The following is a 22,001-nucleotide window of genomic DNA, read 5'->3' as shown; positions in this document are numbered from 1 at the left end:
TTGATTTGCTTTTGACTTTTCTTATATTTTTAAAAATTTTTAATTAAATGAGAGATTTTTTTTCTATTTTGCAGAGTTTGACAATTTTCAGAAGTTTCATACACGTGATTTCAAATAATCCTGTATTAACCTTTTTTGTTCTTTCCCTATCCCAATGCTGCCCCTTCTCCCCTCTCCTCTCCCCACTGATAACCACTGGTTTGTTCTCTGTATCTGTGAGTCTGCTTCTTTTTTGTTTTATTCACTAGTTTGTTGTATTTTGTAGATTCCACAGATGCGATATCATACAGAAATGCGTCTTTGTCTGACTTACTTCCCTTAGTATAATGCCCTCAAAGTCCTTTATGCATTTTAAAAAAAAAGTACCTTTAAAGAAGGGATGTCAACTTCAGGCTTATCATTTAGTTCCACACCACTGAAAACTGGGTTTGTTGTCATATTATGGCTACTGCCTGGATTTTACATTACATTTAGCAATGCGCAGAGTTCCTCGCAATGTAAATGAAGGACTGTGCATCATTGGCTAATTTGTTCATTTATGCAGTGAACAAACATTAAGTACTTGCTTTGTACAAGGTACTCCTTTAGTGATAAACAATATGGTTTCCTTTGTGGCGCTAACAGGCTAGTTGTAGAGGCTGGGAAAAGACACAAACAAGAGGAAAATGTCAAAACACTAAGAATTGCTATGAAGAATATGGAGCAGGCTGACATGAGGAGATAATACTGATGGGTGAACTTGGCCATTTTAGAAGGATGGTCAGAGAAGGGCCCACTGAAGATACGACATTCAGCCTGAGGCCTTTATGATGAGAGTGAACCAGGCAAAATTCTTGAGGAAGAGCATTGCAGGCAGAGAGAAAAAGGCGAAGACCATAAGATGGAAACGTGTGATGTGCTGAAGGGACAGAAAGAAAGTCAGGGTGCTTAGAGTGTGGAAAATGTCAGATGAATGTTGAGACCAAGTAGGAGATATCGTTGGGGGAATAAGAGGTCTTAATCAAAAGTTGCAATTTTATTTTAATTGTCACGAGAAACCATTGGAGGGTGATTTGCAACTTGGAGGATTAATTTGGGGCTATAGGATGTAAGCTAAGAATTTTGTATTTCACAGCGAGGAGTGCAGTTTCTTTGGGCCTCAGACAAAAACAAGATGTAGAAAAAGATTGAGGGCCTTGTCTTAGTGCTACTTTGAAACTGGAGCTTAAGCGCTCATATCCAGAGACCACTCATTAAGGTAGACTTTACACATTTAACATAGTCACTGAGCCAGGCACTGTTTTAGGCAACAGGGATACAGCTGTAAGTAAGAAAGTTTCTTGCCTTACATTCTAGGTAATAGAACAGAAGGAACATATTATAACACTGAGCACTTCCTGAGGGTTCTTGTTAATAGTCTGTCATCCCTGCAAGTCCCTCAGCTTCAGGACTTGCCTGCATTATTCATCAACTGAGATTGCCCTAGAGCTTACTAAAATGGTCGACACATAGTAGGTACTCAGTAATTCTTAACCGAACTGAATTGAACAGAATTGAAGATTATCATGTTGGTGTTCATTTCATTGATACACAGTATTCCACTGTGCGAAGTCATCTTCTCTTTTGTTTCCAAAGCATGTTCTAGTTTAGAACATAAATATACTGGAAAATCATTTTTTTTTCCCAAGAAGGGTTTATGTTTTCACAAGGTTTTACTATATTACTCACTGTATTATCCTCATTCTGTGACATACAGTCCACCTTAATCCTATGAATTTAAATCTCTATGGCATATGTCTGTTTTGGACTTAAAAAATGTGAAATCTGTTAAACTCTCAAGTAGTTTGTAAACCATATTTTTCATAGCCCCCTGAACATGCCCTATTTTGTTTTGCACATCAGAAACAAAGTCATGGAATGAAGAACGTTTGTCCTTTCCTATTTCTATCTGTACATCCTATTAGGAAAAAAAAATCACTAATTTATGATTATTACAAAAGGCAGATTGAAATGTCGTCCTACTTTGTTCTTTCTCTGGGATTTTTCTTCAATCTCTGGCTCCAGGTCCAAATATCTATGGACAGTTCCCTCAGAGTGTCATGGCTGCTTTCATGGCGCCCATTCAGCGCCCTCTCTTCTTACTCTCCTTCCTGTTTACTTATCTCCAACCTTTTGGCCTTAGTTTAACGTTAACCATTTCTAAAAGCCTTAGTTTCACCCTCCACATCTGAGTTAGCTGCCTGTGTTTCTTCTGTGACCAGCTTTGTCGCAAGCTCTTGGAATATCTGTTACTCTTAGTTTCTTTCCTGGACTATACACTCCTCCAGGGTTGGGACTGGATCATAATTACAATTCAAACACCACCTCCCAACTCAGTGACTTCCGAATAGTGGACCTGTCCCCAAAATCTACCGAGTGAATGAATAAATGGATACATTGGCCATCATTTTCTAAGGCAGATCATAATTTAATTTGTTCTCATTGTCTGGTACATGAAAAAAGGGGGGGGGGGGGCTTTGTTCATACCTGTAACTTTCCCAGTCCCCCGGGTTCTATATTTACAGTTTTATTTTGTATAGTTTGATACTTAGCATGTTACTTCAGAGCAATATAGCTTTTAAGTCTGAGGGAGAAAAGAAAGAGGACAACCTAGTGTTGGTATATATCCGCCCTTAGGACCCATTTCTCAGGAAAAAGCAGACAGGAAGGGGCTGTGGTTGAAGATCTAAGAGCACATGTCATTAAGGAGAGAACTGAGCATCGTTTCCACACTCAGTTTCATTCCTCTGATATTCCAGACTGCAAAAGCTCTGGCTTCATAGTTGACAGTCAACATGTAAGAACTCTGGTTTCTCCTGCCTTTGTACAGGAAAGCAGTGTGGCTGCATGAGGAGTGCGAGATGGTGTTTTCATCTCATGAATAAAAACTGTATCTTGATGTTGCTGACAAAGAGCTGAGGCTGCCAAGCCAATGATAGGCTTCCCAGAGAAGAGCAGGTGAAAAGGATACTCACTCTTTTTTCTTTCTTCTTTTTGCTTCTCCTAGCTCTTCACCAGTGTTCAATTCAACCCAAAGAACCAGGAACCGAGGAGGAAGGAAATAATTGACATGCAAAGCCTCTATTTTTAGACACCTTTACACTTTTCTTTTGCTTCTAACTAGCAAGGATTTTTCCAAACAAGCTTTTAATTAGCAGGTGAGTTTAATTGATACGTGGGTTTCTCAGAAGGGGAAGGGACCTCAATGTGGAGGAGGAGGGGGGAGGGCCTCCATCACTCTCACTCACAATAGAAGACCATTAATTCATTTGCACCTGGATGTTTTAAAGGATCAATTTACTGTAGCAAAGAAAGAAGGCAGAGCCTCAAAAGGTTGGAATCTGTCAGAGAAGAAAGAGAGGCACTATAATTTAACATGCTATGTAGATGATTTAAAACTTGGAGAAATATTGCTACTGATGTCCAAATACAGAAACTAACCTATTTGCATACAGTCAGCTTCTGTCCAAGTACTGAGAAAAGATTAATGTGTCAAAACCAATGAAGTTAATTTTTTTAAAGTTTTTAGTTTGTAGGAAAGTGAAAAATAAAACAAAACACATATTTAAATCATCTGCATTGGCCTTAAAAGAGTACTTTATTAATGTAAGTGAATGTGAGAATGTTTTAAAAGTTAAATCCAGGGTAGCCTTGCTTTTTATGAGGACAGGAGAGGACACGTATCCTGTGTCCACTTTTGCAAAGTGGGAGGTTGCAGTAAGCCTGGGGAGATAAATACATCACGAATCAGAAACCATTGGTTGCATGCAACAGACACAAATGCTGACGAACGAAAGTAGAAAAACGAATAAGTTGAAAGCCTATTGGCTGAATCACAGAATCAAATGAATGGCTGAACAGTCAAGCCTCACAAAAGGCTGGAAACTGGAGAAGCTCTGAAATCTAGGTAAGAAGCTAGTGGGGGGGGGGGTGTCTCTTCAAGGCTCTGCCATAAGAGAGACTTGGGAACCAGGATCTGATTGGTGAAGCTGGATTCATATGCCCACCTATTGACAGGGGAGATGAGATACTTCAGTTCTAACCAGCATCATCTCTGGTGAGGGACCAACTGTTCATCAGGTGCAAAATTCTAGACGCTGGTACAACTTCCGACCTACTCTAAAACCATGTATGTGTGTAAACATACGTGCACATAACATACAACCTATACATGCATATGTAGACATACATTGGTACAAAGTTGTAATTACTGAATTTTCTTCCAATATTCCAGCACCAGTACACCCTGCCTGCTTCAGGATGATTATAGGTGTTGAACAGGCATGTTGAAACTCTGTGCCACCTGCGACGTTGTTAATGTATATTCTCCGTTAGCCATAGTGAAAGTCTGCTTTCCAAGAGGAGGAAAATTCTCCTTTGATTCCCTGCCACTAGCAGCCGTTAAAAAAAAAAAAAAGAAATGGTTGCACTTTTACCCTTTGAGATGCCTTTTCAGATTATTTGATATTTATTCTTAAAAAAGCCTGAAATAATAGCCTGGACCCTGCTGAGTTCACCACAAAACTGTCAGAGACTTGTATTTATTGGACAAATGGTAGTTACACAGAACACAGAGTCCTAGAGAAAAGCCAGCTGCATGAACATCTCCTACCCCTAAATTTCTGCTTCAGTGATGGACTCAAACTGAGACTTTTTTTGCTGAGCATTGCCTCTGTAGAAAATAATTATTTGTTTGTAATAGGAAGATAGAGTTCATTATTTAAAAATGAACCACTTTCTTCAAGATAAACTTTTGGAACTCTTAATACTTACCCTGAAGACTAGGTTTCCTTTTCTTTGTTAGTAAACAGAACGAGTAAGGATGTTTTGAAGACTTTGGCCTGACCTCGTGGTTAACCCAAATGGAAATGAGTTCCTAGCTTTGGCAGAGTATTTAGATTCAGAACTTGGCTGACTTGGCTTACTTACAGGCACTTGGTGTATTTGTAAGAGAAATCTGAAGAGAGCATCCTATCCAATTACTGTTCTGCCTTGTATGATTTGTGGTCCTCTCTGTGTGTCCTGCTCTGGAATGTTAGCAGCACCAGCTCTCACAGCCAGCAGCTCCCCGAGTCTCGTGTGTGCTCACGCTAGGAGGGTAATGAAAGTAGGAACCCTTGAATGCTGTAATTGGTGATCCAGCTTCCTAGACCACATGAAAATTAATTGGCCAGATGTTCCCTACCTAACTGTAATGGGGGATGATGTCGGAGACTGAGTTGTCAACCTTCCCCAGGTGTGCACATTTGAGCCGGGGAAACGTGATTATGAGTGACATGTTGACAGGTGCAGGGCCCGTGTTCCATGGGGCCCTTGTGAATCTGTTATATATTTAGGATTTTTCTCCCAGGCTCTTCAGAGATAGGAAAATAGACAAGGAACAAAACCAGAAGACCCTTAAAATAGAAAAAAAGAAAGAAGAAAAAGCTTGGAAGTTGTGAATTTTTATATTATGTGTGTGTTAATTGTTATTTAAGATCATGTGTATACCTGTCACTGTAAGCTCTTGTTAAAATGGTGTGTCAGGCACTGTCCTAAGCACTTTACATTTGGGGATTAACCTTCGTGTCTTTAGAGGTGAGTGCTTACATCATCTGCGCTTTTTAGACGAGTCAACTGGAGTTCAGACAGATCGAGTCAGGCTTTCACAGTGACACTGGAAGGAAGACAGCAGATCTGGAAACTGGAATATCAGAACTCATGGGCTTACCGACTGAGCCCCGTGGTTTCCAGAGTGGCAGGTTTGTTCACCTGTCCAAGGCAAAGCCCCTGCGATAAGCCCATTACTTGCATGACCTCATTTAATCCCCACAACCACCAAGAGAGGTACAAAATACTATCCCCATGTCACAGAGGAAGAGAGGTGATGAGAATTTATGAACTTGACCAAGGTCACGTGGGACTACAGATCAGAGAAGGTGCTCAAGGCTTGTTTCCTCTGACTCCAAAACCAAGTATTAGCCGCAGTGAAACGTTACTTGGATTGAAGTCTGATTTCCTTTCTTGTCCTTAGTCACGTGCACAAATTCAGAGCAAAACGATTACCCTGTTGTCTTGTCCTCTGCAGCCTTTCCTTGAGCCTCAGTTCTGAATGGAGCCCACCGTGTCCCCTGATTATTCCATGCAGTTGCCCTCAAGGACTATTTAGGAAGAAAATGTTGTTCTTCTAATAAAACAGCACAGCTGTCTCAAAGAGCTTTTAATCCATCTTTTTAAAAGATGTGGACTTTCTAAAATAATGTCGCCCCCATTTGTCTTCCCTGAAAGAAGATATTTCAAAACCAGGAACACCTATCATAATAAACCATTAAGATGACTCCAGCCTTTCAGTGTATTTTTAGAATTTCATATTTCACCAAATGTTGTTATATATAATTCATGGTAGTGGGACATGATGGGGTGTGACAGTTATCTCATTTGTGAAGAAAGACCAAATAACTCATTGTCCCACATTCCACAAATAAATTATTCTTGTCCCTGAGCCTAAGATTCTGTTTTGTTAGTTTCCTCACCTTAATGGATTTTCTTTTCTACGTTAATACTTTTTGCAAAAGACTCTGACCCTTAGTATCAATTTGGCTATTGTGAAAGAAGGAAAATCCTGTAAACCAGCTTCACTGATCTGAAAACGAAGCATTCATAAAGCAGGCTGTACCTCTAGACGTAAAAGGAGGCCTTGAGCGATAATCATTTTGTAGGATTTCATTCAGCGTTTTTGTCACAAGTCAAACATACGAAGAAAATGCTTAAATTCTTCCTGCCCTTTGAGTGGATACCATCTGTTTCAGCTCAAGGAGGGCTTAGGGCTCTAATTTTTTTTTCTTTCATCAATTTCAAAGAGTCCTCTATTTGATTCTAACATTACAGTGCGATCCTTGAGTTGAGAAATTCTAAACATTAAATTTGAGGGTCTTAATAGGATGCTTTGGTCCATATGGCATTTAAAGGTATACATGAATATAGATGAGTCAGTGCAGTAGTTCCCTTCTGAACTCGCATCAGCTCGTTGAGAATATGCCTTACTAAATTTTGTCTGTACCTTCACTTTTTATTCTTTATAATCATGGCTTTTCCTTCAGGGTTTTCGTCTTACATGGTGTGGATTTTAGTCTCTGCTGCCCTGGGTGGTTAACCGCCTTAAGAGCAGAGAGTTCCTCTTCTTCCTGTTTTCTCAATCCATTGGACATTCATGAAAGCACTCGATAACTCTTTTGCAAATCGAAGTGAAATGAATTTAATGCCTTTCAAGAAACAGAAACAGTCCCATGTTGCCTCCTTCAGGGTAAAGGTCAATGTCTTAAAAAGAAGAAAATGCCCTAGTCAAAAAGCATTTGGGGTGCATCCTAACTTATGCCTTCTTCTTTCTTCTCAGATAATTTTCAATGGGAAATAGTGTGGTGATACGTGGTTAAGCCTTTTATCATGAGCATTTCTAAGCACATTTTCGAAGAATGACTAAAGGAATACATAATTTTTTTTTTACCATAAACAGCCCGTATACACTCTATAAGTAATATAGAGAGAGAGCACTTAAATTTGCATTTATACATACGTAAGCTAGAATAAAATGAGTTACTGATCAAAGCATTGTCACATATTCAGTTATTTATTTAGCTATACACTATTACTCAGTTACAGTAGATGACAGCTGTAGTGCACACGTGTGCCTGCTCTGTTTGCTAAGTGTGTGTGTGTGTGTGTGTATGTGTGTGTAGGTATATAAACACTCACTGTATCAGGCAGCCCTGAGGGTTTAGCTCTAATCTTTTATGAGGATATATGTAGGGCAGAGGAAAAAATTATCCAAGTTAACAGACCTAGGATCAGCATTAACCATACCTCAGCTGGATTTTGATATCATCTAAGTACAGAGCTGATAATAATTTCAAAAGTTAGATGGCCATGGGCCTCCCCTAAGAGTAGGGAAGGGGCTTTTTAGAGCCCACTGCAGTTGAGAGGTTTACAGGAGAGAGACAGGCCTGCTAACACCCTTTGAGTAACATCTTTTGAGGCAGCCACATTGTTCACTACTTGACCATTTTGCATTGTGATTACTTTTTAGTAGTCAGATGATTAGGACAATTATTACAGGCAGTGGTTCTTCGACAGATTCTACAAAATTTGATGGTTTACTTGGACCTACAGTAGCCAATAGAATTCTGCTGCTTACTGCCTTGAATATTTAACATAAAGACTGAGAGGGAGAAAATGGCAGAGATAGAACAAGATGAAAATATAAAATCCCGAAAGAGGGCGGCAACGGAGCTGAACACGTTTTGTGTGTCTTGAGGTGCCAATTCTCTGGCAGGTGTGTTACAGCCATAATCTTACTGGACTCTCATCCTCAGGGATAGATTGATTATGTCTATAGTTTCCTGATGAGGAAACTAAAATTCAGAGTGTTTACGTGACTTGCCAATGCATTTAATTCTAAGAAACCCCTCTTTCCCCATCTGAGTTGGATACCAGTCTCCCTGTTTACTGTCTCCACCTCTCCCAGCCCTGGAATTTAAGCTCCATGAGGACTGGGACTTTATCTTATTCATTATTATACTCTAGAGTCTGATACATTCATTACATGTATTCAACAAATATTTATGAAACGCCTAGCGTATGCCAGGACTAAAGAAATAATGAACAAAACCAAACAGCACTCCCTGTCCTCGAAGAGCTGACATTCGAGTGTAGGGAGACAAAGCATAAGCATAAAAATTATGTGAATGTTAACCACTACGTATAAAAATAGATTTGAAAAAATTTCTGTACAGCACAGGGAATATCTTATTACAATATCTTGTAATAACCCTTTAATGAAAAAGAATATGAAAACAAACGTATGTAGGTATATGCATGACTGGGACATTGCACTGTACACCAGAAATGGATGCACTGTAACTGACTGTACTTCAATTTAAAAAAATTTAAAGACATTGTGTAGAGCATAAGGAACTAAATGGAGAAAGGCACCATGAAGAAGAATAAAGCAGAGCAAGGGGCTAGGGAGGGAGTGGTCAGGGACTTCTTCCAGAGAAAGTGACACTGAACTAAGACCTGAGAGGTGAAGGAGGGAGTCACAAGGACAGATCAAAGGACAAGTGTTATGGGTGGAGGGAATAGCCAGTGTGTGGTGTGAGGTGTCTGAGTATATAGCACAGAGGCCGGCGTGGCTGGGGAGAGCTGAGTGAGACGGAGAAGAGCGAGGTTGGGTGTCGGATCAGACAGGCAGTGGTAGAGGGGGTTACAAACTTCTAGACCATTGCAGGCAATTTGCTATGAGTGAGTTGCAAAGCAAAAGGGAAGTCTGAACAAAGGGCGTGGTGTGGCCTGACTTACCTTTCGTAGGATCATCGCAGAGTGCTGTGTTGAGAACAGACTGGACGAGGTCAAGAATGGAAGTATTCTGATACTTGGAACGTCTTGATAATTCAAGGAAGCATAATCACACGTGGCTTAAGCTGAGGGTGGGTGGCAGTGAAGACGGCAAGTAGTGTAATTTGGGATATATGCTGAAGATGAACCTGACAGCATAGGTAAGGGGAGTGTGAGTGACAAAGGGGGACCAAAGATGACCACAGGGATTTTGGCCTGAACAACCGGAAAGATGGAGGTATCATTTAACAGAGACATGGTCTATTGCAAGACAGAGTTTTGGGGGAGGGAGAAGATTTGGAGCTAGGTGTGGGGCTTGCTAAATTTGAGGTGCCTGTTAGACATCCTACCTGAGATAGTATTTAGTCTGGCAGTTGGATATCCAGGTCATCTGAAGTCCAAAGTAGAGTTAGCGCCTGGGAGATATACATTGATATCCTTACGTTAAAAACTGTATCCAAAGCTGTGGGGACTGGCTGACATGTCTGTGGGGGTTAGTGAGGTCCCAGTAGATACAGGCTCATAGTTGATACATTTAAGTTTTCTGTATATGAATGAATGGATGTGCACAACAGAGGTGAGGTTGGAAGAAGCCTATTGTCTGACTTCACAGCCATTTGTTTCTTATTCTTTGTGTAGATCCAGGGTTTGAGCTGGCATCAAGAGAAAGCCTCTGGTTATTTGTAACAGCAATGGCAACAACAGAAAGAATTTATTTGAAAGTTATTGGGGTACTCACACACATGTGCGTGTGCACACACACACAATATTTTTTTAAGAACTAGGGAACCAGGCTGGAATGCTGCATGAGCAGAAATAGGGCCCACAATTACACGACTGTTCACACACACACACACAAGAAGGTTATCAGTGTATCAGACTTAGCAACAGTCAGAATGGTGATAGTAGTACTGATATTTGATATTAAGGAAAGGGGTATCATTTTTTAGTCAGTGCCTACTGTGTGACAGAACATTAGCTCATTTCATCCTCACCCCACTTCTGTGATATCCACATTATTGTCCTCACTTTGTAGATGAAGAGACTGAGGGTCAGGGGCGTTCATGAATTCTGGGAGGTCCCACAAACAATGGACACCAGAGACTGGATTCAGATCCAGATTTGTCTCATTCCACAACCCACACTTTTCCCATTTTACCAAACTGCCTTTCCAAAGCAACAAGTAGGTGGAATTTGTTCCAACAAAATCCTTGAATTCTTTTCAGTGAGTGGTGAGGTAGACCTGGCTAATAAGGGCTTGGCCCCTCCCCGTTTAATAGAAAGGAAAACAGGAGATACATGACCTGGCCCAGCTCAACTTCCTGTAAAAGCAGGCTTGAGAGTCGACTTCCAGTCTGCTAAATACGAGTTTGAGCTTTCTCACCTGCACTGTGAGCTAAGTTTACAAAGCTAATTATGATCCTGATGAAACTATCTCTGCCCTTTGGCAGAGATTTTTACAAGTTATTGATTGCCTTCAATTACCAATATGTGAATGAACTAAACACCTGAATTTGTTGGTTGTAAAGTGGGATATTTTGGACAATCTAATAGTATCTCTTTATACCCTTCTGCTCAACCTACTAAAATCCTCATTGCGATAGAATTTCCCCCTAATAGCACATAATTGCCCTGGATTCTAATAGATTTCTCTTTTCACTTGATTTTTATTTATCTATTTTTTTTCTTAATTGCTCCCCACCTCCACCCCACACCCAAAAGTCATTCTTATTTGGAAATTGGGAACCGCTCTCCTTCCCCCAGTTCTGTCCTTCTGATGTGGAGAATCAATCTCTCTTGTCAATACAGTATTTCTCTGCCTGCTTGGCCATTTATTTTTGTATTGGATTGTCTTTCACTTTATTTCTCTGGTCCCTTTTCTTTTGAATCTCTAAAAAATTTATTTCTCCCGACTGAATCATTTCAGTTCAGTGGAATGAGACTGTACCGGCTTTTTCTCCTTCAACATGTTACATTTATCATGAGATTAACATCTTTATTTTTTTGCCTCTGAAGTCTCTTGAACATTTTCTCTCCGTCGCTTTTATTTTCTTCCCCGTGTCTGTGCCTCTGTGTTGTTCAAGTTCCTGGTGGCCTGTTCTCTACCTATCTCGCAGCTTGTCCCGTTTTCCCGCATCAGCTGCTTGGGAGGTTTTATTCTTCAATTTTTTACATGATGATATCAGAAGTCTTTGCTAGCAGATACAGTCAAGGAATTATAAACCCTCTGCTCTGTTCCGCTCTCTGCACAGGTTTATTAGTAAGGAGATAGTATTGGAAGAGGTTCCATTCTGATACTAGGCTTGTCCAGAGTTATATTTATTAAAAAAGTACTTCAATCGAAAAGAAGCTATATCTCAAAATGAGATTCAGTTTTATAAAAAAAAAACAACTTACTGTTATTCAAGGGGTCTTGGCAACCTACAACAAATATTTTTCTGAGTTACTGCTTCCCGTTATTAAAAGTTTTGATTCATATTTGAAAAAGAAGGTCTGACAGCTACATACAGTTGACACTTTGCCGTTGATAGTTGACGTTAGTGATCGGTGTTGACACAGGTGGGCCACCCCTGGGTGTGGTGGGCAGAGTTGAGCTTAGAAGTTCAACAGATTTGGGTTTGGATCTCGGTTTCACTTTTTTCAAGGGTGTGGCCTTTGGGCAAACGGTATTTCTCAGCCTCACGTTTCTCTTTTTTCTTAAAATTGGGATAATTGTACCTGCTCTGTGAATAGTTGGAAGGTTGGATGCGATACCATCTACAAACATTTTCATTCAGAAACTAACATAATAGAGGTGCTCAATAACTCGTAGTCCTTGTTACTATTATTATATTAAAAATGTCAACATTTCTAGTCTCTTTTTCATTTGAAATCATTTCCAGAAGTAGCCATGACCTTTTTCCCATCTCTTCACTGGAGAACATATGTCTTCTTCCTGTTAAGTGTCCATTATTTTATAATTATAATTTGAATACATGTCCTAAAGGGAAAAAAATTAAAAGTATATAACAGCCTCTAAGAATCAAGTAAATTCTACCTAAGGAGAAAAATCTTTAAAATGTTTAAATATTTTTGGATTATATCATCAAAAAAGGGGGAAGATAATAACTAAGGGAAGTCTGAATAAACCCTTTACGGAGACTCCTTAAGAACTGATGCAAGAAATCTGATGCCTCAGAAGTTTGCATCACCTCGTGGACTTTTCGATGATGAAGATAAAGCCCGATTCCCCGGGCCTCATAGAAGCCCCTCTGCAGATGGCATCCCTCTGTATGTATACCCTGCTGTATGTAATCGCAGCAGAATTGTCTTTTCTTCTACATAAAAAGCAATTAAAACTTTAAAAAAAAATGGGAAAATGAAATTTCTAAGACCAAAAGTCAAACTCTGTATTCAGGAGACTCTAGTGAATTGTTCTCTTAAAAGGGCAGACTTACTCGTGAGAATAATTACGAGGTCACATCTTGATGATGTTTACCATGTGCCGGGCAGTGTCCTGAGTGTTACGCGCGCTCCCCCGTTTCACCCTGACAGTAACTCCATGGGAGGAATACTCTGATGGTCACCATTTTAAAGATGTGCAAACTGAGGAGCAGATGAGTTAAATGGTAACCTTAAGGCTACTGGGACGCCTCAGGCTGTAAGAGAGAAATATACTATATATGTTGCATATTATTATATAGTTATATCTAACACTATATGTGTTTATACACATATTTAAAATAAGTACATATACATCTATCTATCTATATATAAAACTTATACCTTCTAACCTTCTGTTGTTACTCATTTTTCTTAATATAACTGCAGGGTCCTTACCTTGGCCATAACATGACATTTAATAAGTAATCAGCATCTTAGAAATAGGCTATGATTCTTGGACCAGTTTCGTTTCGTTTGTGAAAGCAAGGCACTAACTTTAATTAACTTTAACTAGGACTGCTTATAGCTCCATGTGAAAAGAGACACAAAAAGGCCCATTAACTCTGAACATCATTTCCGTGTTTTTGCTTCTGTATGCCCTCAAGATAGTACTTTTTCCCTGCTGTTCTTTGATTTTTGCCTCTTTTTTCCATTAAAAAAAAAGTATTAGCAAAGAGTAGGAGTCTAAAATTAGTCATGTATCCACGGTAGCCTTTTAGTTTATCTAAACATATTATTTCTAGAGACGTGGTAGAGGATTTTGAGAAAACTTACATTTTAAAGGTTGAAAAACCTTGTTTTTAGGAATCCTTTCATCCAATTTGCAGGTGATTATTTGGTGTCGATTTTTCCTGAGTGCGTGTGAGTATGTGTGTTTCCAAGATATTCTTTAACAATTCTCACTCTAAAGCAGTTGTCTTAAACATGTGAACAGCAGAATCTTTCTGTCCCTGGAACACACACTTTCCTACGCAGGGTTCAGTAGAATAAAAGCTGCTAACTTTCAAATATTTCCATATGCAATTGTAAAAAAAAAAAAAACTGCTACATGATTCCGCATGCAAACGTTTTATGAAAACTAGCATTTGAAATGACTTTGTACTGTTTTCGTGACTCTGGACTTTGAAGGAATGCTTCAATGACAGCCGAAGCGAGGCGTTTAGCAGCCCCGGTCCTTTCTGTATTCTGTGCCAGGCGCAAGGGTTCCTTTCCTCTTGAAAGTTTTATCATGTACAAGGCTATTAACATTATGAGGATAGGCTGAAGCATGAATAAATCCTGAGACTCACTGATGATGTCATTACACCGGTCAATAAAATACATAGAGGGAAAGGCTTCCCACGCTCCCAGGCTCGGCTAACTAAATCAGGATACACGAGCAATTAACTCTTTAATTAAGATGAATGGGTGACATTAGCCCTCCTTAAACTCTGCTCGTCAGCATTTACAAATAGAAAAAGACGGATGCCTCCTTCCCAAGAAATGTTAGGTTTTATTTTTCATTCATTGACACAGTCTCATTCTTCCTACTTTGTAAACAAAGTCATCCAACTCTAGGGGTGGTCAGCAGCTCTTTACCAGGTTCATTTCATCAGTCATTTCTCATGAGGCTTAAAGACCCCGGATTGGAATTTATTGGGTTTTTTCTGACGCTAACTTTATCACTGTTATTACTGAGCACAACTACTTTGCCTTCTCCCCGTTGAACGCGAGGAAGATTCATGTCGGACTCTCATAGATGAACGCAGCACAGGAGGGGGACACTGTCTCCATTTCTTCTTCCGGTGGCTGGTCATTGCTTCTGCTACTTCGCCAGTCACTTGGCTCAGGACTGCAGGCCTGGAGTTCTCTGTTCCAGTTCTGCTGTGTCTCTAGTTAGTTTTATGACCCTGTTCAGGGGTGTCTCTGAACCTCTTATTTCCTCATCTGTAAAATTTGGTTACTGGAGTAGTTAATCCTGTAATTCTCTTTCAATAATATTGGACATGGTAAAAAGGAAAACAAAGGTATAAATCATTCTAGGGACAAAGCGTCTAATCCAGACCATCCAAGAGACATATAAGGTGATCCATGTAGGCAATTTAAAGTTCTCTAATAGGCACATTAAAATAAGAAAATAGTGGAATTAATTTTACTATTTTATATAACTCAGTATATGCAAATAGTATTTCAGCATGTGATCGTATGTGTATGCATGTATATATGTATACACACATATATACATACATATACACACATGATTACATGATCTGTTTCATATATGGCCTATTTTATGTTACTTTCTGTACTGACTCTTTGAGATCTTAGAGCAGATTTAAATTCAGAAAGTTCAAAGTCCACATGTGTTTACATGGCTACCATATTGGAAAGTACAACACCAATGTTGAAAAGTATAAGAGCAAATACAATTCTGTCTCTTAAATATTTGTTTGTTTAAACTAAAATTTTATATAATTTGCCCAGGATAACTATCCAAAAAAATAAATATATAATTAAACAACAAAACTAGGATTGTCCATAGGCAATAGAATTTCTCTGAATAAATATGACTTCCTGTAAAGGGAATAATTACTGATAAGCAAATCCAATTAACACTATGTGGCATAAAATGAGACGACGCAAGTGCAGAGATAATATCCCATTACCTTCCCTACTGTAAATGACGAGTAATGTGTACTCTTTGTTTACAGAATCCTTAGCTACATGGTTAGTGATCCAGTCTACTGAATCAGATATTCTAGTCAATAGAAAGGTACTACGTATACCATATAGAAATATACCATCTAAAATAAATCTTTCATTATTTGCTTTATTTCTTAATTTCATTTGTGTTCTAATTGGAAATATTTGCATTTCAGGGATAATGACATGTCCATCTTTTTATACATAGCATATTTTACTTGAGCTGAGCTGATCTTTTTCTGGTGTCATTGGAGTCAGTAGGTATTAACTGAGTTAAAAGTAAATTGAAGTTAGAGAAATATGTTGCTTCAAGATCATAGATTTTGATCTTTGCAGTTTCCTTGTATCTCACATTATCTGGATTTTTCCAGTTTGAGACATGCCCTCGAATAGATAATAACAGTAAATATAGTGTTAACCAAATTATATTTGCGTTTTACTAAGTGTGAGGGTCTGTGATAACAGTATTATGTATTTTAAATAATAGAATCTAACTTGGATCTGTATGTATTGAAAAACGAACTGAAAAACCACCTCTCTGATTCTGTCTCTAAGAAACCTCTCCCCTACATAAACACTAAGGCATTTTATCGATTTCTTTATTTTCTATACGAATGAATGCATATTATTGATTTATACTGCCTAGAACAGGAGCTAGAACACAAAGCGTTTACTAAGTATTTCTTGAAGAAATGATCTAAATGCATTATAGGTTTTCAAATAAGACAGATATTTGGGAATACCTACTGAATGCTTTCTTTCCATATGATAGACCCTTTTTAAAGTGAATGAACTGAGTATTAAAAGACTTTCTACAGTGGACCCTTTATCAAGTGAAGGATATATGTATTAAAATGTAATCAAACATGGCCCCTTTTCTTATGAGAGCTCGTAGTACAGGGGGTGAAACAGACGCTCAAGCCATTGCAATTATAAAATATTTCTGTAGAAGATTTGGAACAACAAGGAAGGTTAAGTCTTCAAGAGGATAGTAAAACACAGGAAGGGTAGACTTGTAGGTGAATATAAAAGAAGCAGAACCTTTCCAGGTATGGATATCACACACCAAGGGGACTCAGAAATGGGGAGAGCATGTAACAGTCCTTTTTCAAGTCGCCCATGAGCTCAAGAATTAGCCCGTAGGGGGAAAGTGGCACAATCTGAGAATGAAAAGGTACATGCATGTTTGTTTCGTACAGAATTTAGCCTTTGACTGATAAGCCATGGGAAGTGATTGGAGGCTTTTAAGTAAGAAAGTTAAAGTCATAGTTGAGTTTTACGTACAATAATTATAGCATCAAAATGGTGGGTGATTTGAGAAACATGACTTGACCAAGCAACTGGTTGACCATTGGAATAGTCGAGGGTACAGATAATGAGGGTCCAAGCAGCCTTCGAGGGATCGACATGAGGAAGGAAAAAGAGTTCAAAACCATTTCAAGGCATAGTTCTACAGGGATTGTTAAAGGTAGCTGATGAAAGGGAGACGTCAAGTGTAGCCTGAAAAGCTCGAGCCAGCTGAATGCTGGTGCTATTAAATATTAAAACTATGCTGGACTTAATTTAACAATTTTTGCTGGTTTCAGAGGTGCTTTCAGGATGTGGTGATACTCCCTGTCCATGATTTGAGCCATAGTGTATTGTAATGCTGTGGGAAATACCCAGAACAGGGAGTGAGAAAAACTACGTAATGTACCGTCTCTGCAAATCACGCACGAGATTCTTCCCTCCAAAGAGATTGAAGACAAGTGTAAGGATCAAAACTAGGAACAGTCTTTGGCTCTGGAGGAGTCATTTAACTTCCCTAAATCTGATTCTTCCTCGTGGTCTCGTGTTTGTAGGAAAGTTAGTAATTAAACACGTGTGTGTTTTAAAAACAAAAATCAGTCATAGTAAGTATTCTGGAGGGAAGACCTTGAAATCATCCCAAATGTTCCAGAAGAGAGAAGAATTAGTTAGAATTTTAATGAGATTAGGGACTATTAAAAAAAAAAAAAAAAAGTCGTACGTGCTTTTTCTCATACCCCTGTCTCTCAAAAAAACAAAAGTTTGGAGATACCAAATGACTGTCTACTGTTCCTTTTCAATTTTTCCCAAAAGACAAAGGAAATTAAATGATCAGGTTAAGCAGTGTCACAAATTACCAAATCTCCACTTGAGTAATAGAGAAATTAAGTCATCATTATGTTCCTAATCATGTATTATATGACACTTTGGGTTGTAAGTGGCCAATTGTCAGCCACATGACCCTTCTGGGTTGTGGGAATATAGACCAGTGGCTCTCAACCGAGAGTCATTTGTCTTCCAGGAGACTGTTGGCACTCTGGGGATGTTGCTGGCATGTCAGACGTAGAGACCAGGGATGCTGCAGAAAAAAAAATATTACCATGCATAGCACAGTCCCGTCCCCACCACCACCCAAACTTCATCTGGTCGAAAACGTCAGCAGTGCTGAGGCTGAGAAATTCTGATATACACCAGGCACGAAGCTTTGTAGAAGTTTCCAAGTGGTGCTGTTGTAAGTTACAGAAAGTTGTCAGATATTTGAAATTAAAGCATCATCAGGTGAGGCCATTCATGAATGAAGCACTCTGTGATAGTCAAGGGGAAGATGGGACTAAAAAGTCAGTGCTACGTCATTTTGCCATCAGTACGCATCTTTTTTCCTTGCTTGTAGGACCAGTTATGTATGTGTCTGCTCAGGAAAGCATACTTGAGAGCTAGGGTCACAAATGTAACTCTTGGGACAAGGCTGATAATTCAGCACCAAGTACGGGCTGTTTCACAGCAGATCAAGAATAGTTACTGCCTCAAACCCCCCAAGGAGCCTCAAGCTGCCCCAGGTATCCTGGGTTATTTCCTAGGACGCTTCTCACCACTACGCATCCAGTCTCACAACAAAAGGGTGAACTTGTCGCAGAGCAGGGAGCTCCAGGACACTGCCTCTAGGTGTAAAACCAAGTCCTGCACTAATGCCCAGTGTTCGGGGCTCCAGGCCACACCTGCCGTTAAATATGTATCCGTCCAGATGAAGTAAATGGCGAAGTGGCCCAGGTGTGAGATGCCCTGGGGCTGGTGACACTGAGCCCCGTGGAAGAGGAAACCCTCAGGAGTGGTGGGGACGCTGGGGCGTGGAGAGCACATGCCACTGTAAACATGAGCAGCCCCTACCAGGTCCAGCAGATGGTCGCCATGTGGGAATGCAGGCCCAGAGCTGCCAGCTTTTTCAAGAGAAGCAGTGAAATCTAATGATTTTTAAACATTGGCAATTAATTCAAATGTAGAACACTATTCAGCCCCCACAGCAGCCCTGTGTAATCTCTTCTAGGGTTATCCTGTGGGCCAGCAGTTTGCAAATTCTGCTCTAGAGGGATGGTGAGAGGAAGGTCCCGATTCTCTGTGCCAACGTGGGATCATTTCTCTGATGAAGAGCTTCCCCTCCTTGACAATGAAAAGCATTTCTCTGAAACACCGTTCTGGGTGAATTCAAACTGCTGCTGGTATTTGAGGCAACAAATGGGCCTGCCTCTTAAGGGGCCAGACAATTGACACTCCTGGTCATGCCTTTTAAGGCACAAAGCTCCTACCTCCCCCGACCAGAGAAAAGGGAGGCTCCGTGTACTCACGTGGCGGGTTTGCAGGAAAACATTCCCTGTCGGTGACTTAAATATGAGCTTCATGTTATGCTCAGGTGGGTGTGAAATCCAGGGAATCTATTTATGATTTTACCTAAGAAAAGGCATCAAGTAAAAGACAGATACTAAATACTCTTCTCTGAGTGGATGTTACTAACGAGAATGCATCATGAGGCCGTTGAAAAATGAACCCAGGTCCAGGTGACAGAATATTTCACTTAATGTTCATGTCAGGAAGAGTAAAGCAAGTCCATAATTCTGTTCCCAAATAACTGATCCTCCAAAGGACCACCATTTTTTTGCTGTTTATCAGTACCTCCGTCAGTATTTTGAATATTGGAGGCTATTTGGATCACTTAAGCAAGGATGTGCTGTCCCCTCTCCAATTATAGGGTCTTTATCCCCAAGTGCTAATTCATAGAATGACAGAATTGAGGACAAATATTTCAATAAAAACACTAAAAAAGAAGAGCATCAAATTTTTAATACAGGGCCACATTATAGAAGCCTGTTATGAAGAAGAGACTGACAAGGGTCAGGTAAACTACATGGAAGGCAGGCAGCAGGCACTGGAGTTCAAAATGAGTCATTCCCCGTTGCCAGGTATGAACGTCCTAAAAAGGTATGAAAGGCGTAGGGAAGGTTCGGATGAACAGGGGCCACTCAGTTCACAGCAGCAATCACGTCGTGGACGGTTACTCCTGGGAGGTTCTTGAGAAGAAGTAACGTCCAGCTCCTCCCTGCTCCAGCAGGGGAAGTTGAAGCCGAGGAAGGTGACATCCCAGAAGCTCCCGAAGTCACAGATCTCGTTTTCTGGTGACTGTTTTCTGATTGTATTTCCCTTGGCTGCCATTCCTGCCACCATTTTTCTTCTGGCCATTTCATACGATGCGGGTCAGTAAATACGAGCAGAAACCCGTGGATGTGTGTGTGCGTGTGAGCACGTGCCCGTATTATTTGTAGGTAACTCTGTTCATATGTTCAAGGAATAGGAAGTTGCATTCAAAAAGTAAAATGGGCTTTTAGTGTTGTAATCATTCCCAAACCTCTCTCATGCTGAGTGAGTCAAGAGGTGTTCATAGCTGCAGTAACCCCATCTTGGGTCTGAGGAACTGAAGGTTTTCAAGAGGAAGGAAGGAACGTTTATGTGTTTACTGTGTTACTATTACGTGTTTTCTCTTAACGTACATTGTTTAACTGTAATCCCACAAAAGCCTGAGCCAGGGACTCAGAAGTGAGGTCACGTTTATAAAGCCATGCTGTCAGCCCCTGGCCCAGCTGGCAGTACTGTGGGGTGGACAGAGTCCGCAGTAGCCCGTTGCTTGGGTGTGAACCCCAGGCTCCAACCCTCCCACGATGGAAACCTTTGACCCACTTGATTCATTCTCTTAAGTGTGAGTCCCCTCATCAGCAGAACAAATAACAATAGTTCTCACATCGTTTGTAAAATGGGAATGAAAAAAGCTCATTGTTGTAACTCTTAACGTTGTTTGAAAGAGTCAGTGAAAAAAATTAGGACACTTGGCTCTTGTTTGAACCATAGGAAACGTTCAGGGAACGTTAGCTACTGTTATTGTTACCATCACTCCCAGAGTTTCAGGGTGCATGTGTTTCTCACACTATCACGTATTTTCTCTATACCTCTAGTCGCAGTGTACCACCTTGCATGTGATGCTGATGTGTTAAAAATTCTGTAATGAAGAATTCCATTTTTCAAGGATCTACAGGCATTTTAGCAGTGGTTTCTCTTCATAATGGGTTTCTAATGAAGAAAATGTTAACAATGCTCAGTTGAAAATGAGGCTGTGTGATTGAACCCAGGATACTTGAATACCCCCTACCCTTTCACTAATCATGGACACCTTGACCACTTTCCTAATGTGATGCATGCAGATTAAGTCTTTTGTTTACTGATTGGCCAAATATATGCAGGACGAATGTATGCTACTTCATCCTTGGCTCTTCTGAGGGAGGCTGTTACCATGGTAACAGAGGCATCCTTTGACTCCTGTTTCTACACAGTTATAGAAATGCTTCTTAAAAAATACTTAGGACAATATTTAATGTTGAATCTAAAGTAATTTTTCTCATTGTTTGGGGAGCAAAATTGATTTTCCCTGGGCAAAGTTTGTTTGGCTGCCCAAATGTACTGTTTATAGCCATGTGTTCCACCAAATTTCTTTAAAAGCCGGTTAAGTGTATTTTGTCTTAACTTCTAATCTAATTTCATCATTTGGAAGTGCCTCTTGCTGCACCGTGCCTATTTTGATTTGGAAATAGTGCACATTTCGTCTTTGCTATGTCAGGGTGAGGTGGAGGGGAACAGGATGAATCATTTGATTTCTCGTAGCTGAGAACAGTATGTGTGGCGAGGGAGGGAGGACACGTGCTTCAGTTTGTTTAGGAGTCTGTGGCTTATTCGAAAGCTGAGATTTTTCAGGTAGCAGCTGGTGCCTAGTGTATGATTCCGGTGGTTCAAAACCTATTCTTTCTCAAGAGGCATCTGTTTTAATTTTTTTCCCGAAATTAAAATAATTTTTGTTGTTCTCATTACAAGTACAATGCATGATCATTTCAGAAGATTCAGAAAATGTAGATGAACAAAAGAAAGACACTGGTAATCCCACATGCTGGAGATAACCACTGTTACTATCTGGGTGTCTCCTTCCAGAGTTTTTTGTGTTTACACATGCGTTTTATTTCACAAAGCAAGACCAAGGCCACACCTACTTAATATGCTGTAACGTGCCTCTTTTCATTTAACCACGCACTCGTAGTGCCGACGTGTTGAAAGATCACTTTTAAAGCACGGTGTTTAATGGCTGCAAAAGTTGTAAGATAGCTGAAGATACTGGTAAATTGAATTAATACTCA

General features: G+C 39.9%; 1 long non-coding RNA gene across 1 annotated transcript in view; it reads left to right on the top strand.

Annotated features, from left to right (window-relative positions):
- LOC116659001 overlaps positions 1-3,163 on the top strand; it is a 1,275,737-nt gene extending 1,272,574 nt beyond the window's left edge. Inside the window, exon 9 of the long non-coding RNA XR_004314259.1 lies at positions 3,026-3,163. This is a non-coding gene — a long non-coding RNA (uncharacterized LOC116659001). The remainder of the gene's footprint in view (positions 1-3,025) is intronic.
- Positions 3,164-22,001: the final 18,838 nt, after the last annotated feature.

The sequence above is a fragment of the Camelus ferus genome, chromosome 22 (assembly GCF_009834535.1).
Source record: "Camelus ferus isolate YT-003-E chromosome 22, BCGSAC_Cfer_1.0, whole genome shotgun sequence".
Taxonomy (NCBI): Eukaryota; Metazoa; Chordata; class Mammalia; order Artiodactyla; family Camelidae; genus Camelus; species Camelus ferus.
Note: the sequence above shows the minus strand (reverse complement) of the source record. Positions and strands in the feature narration are given on the sequence as shown.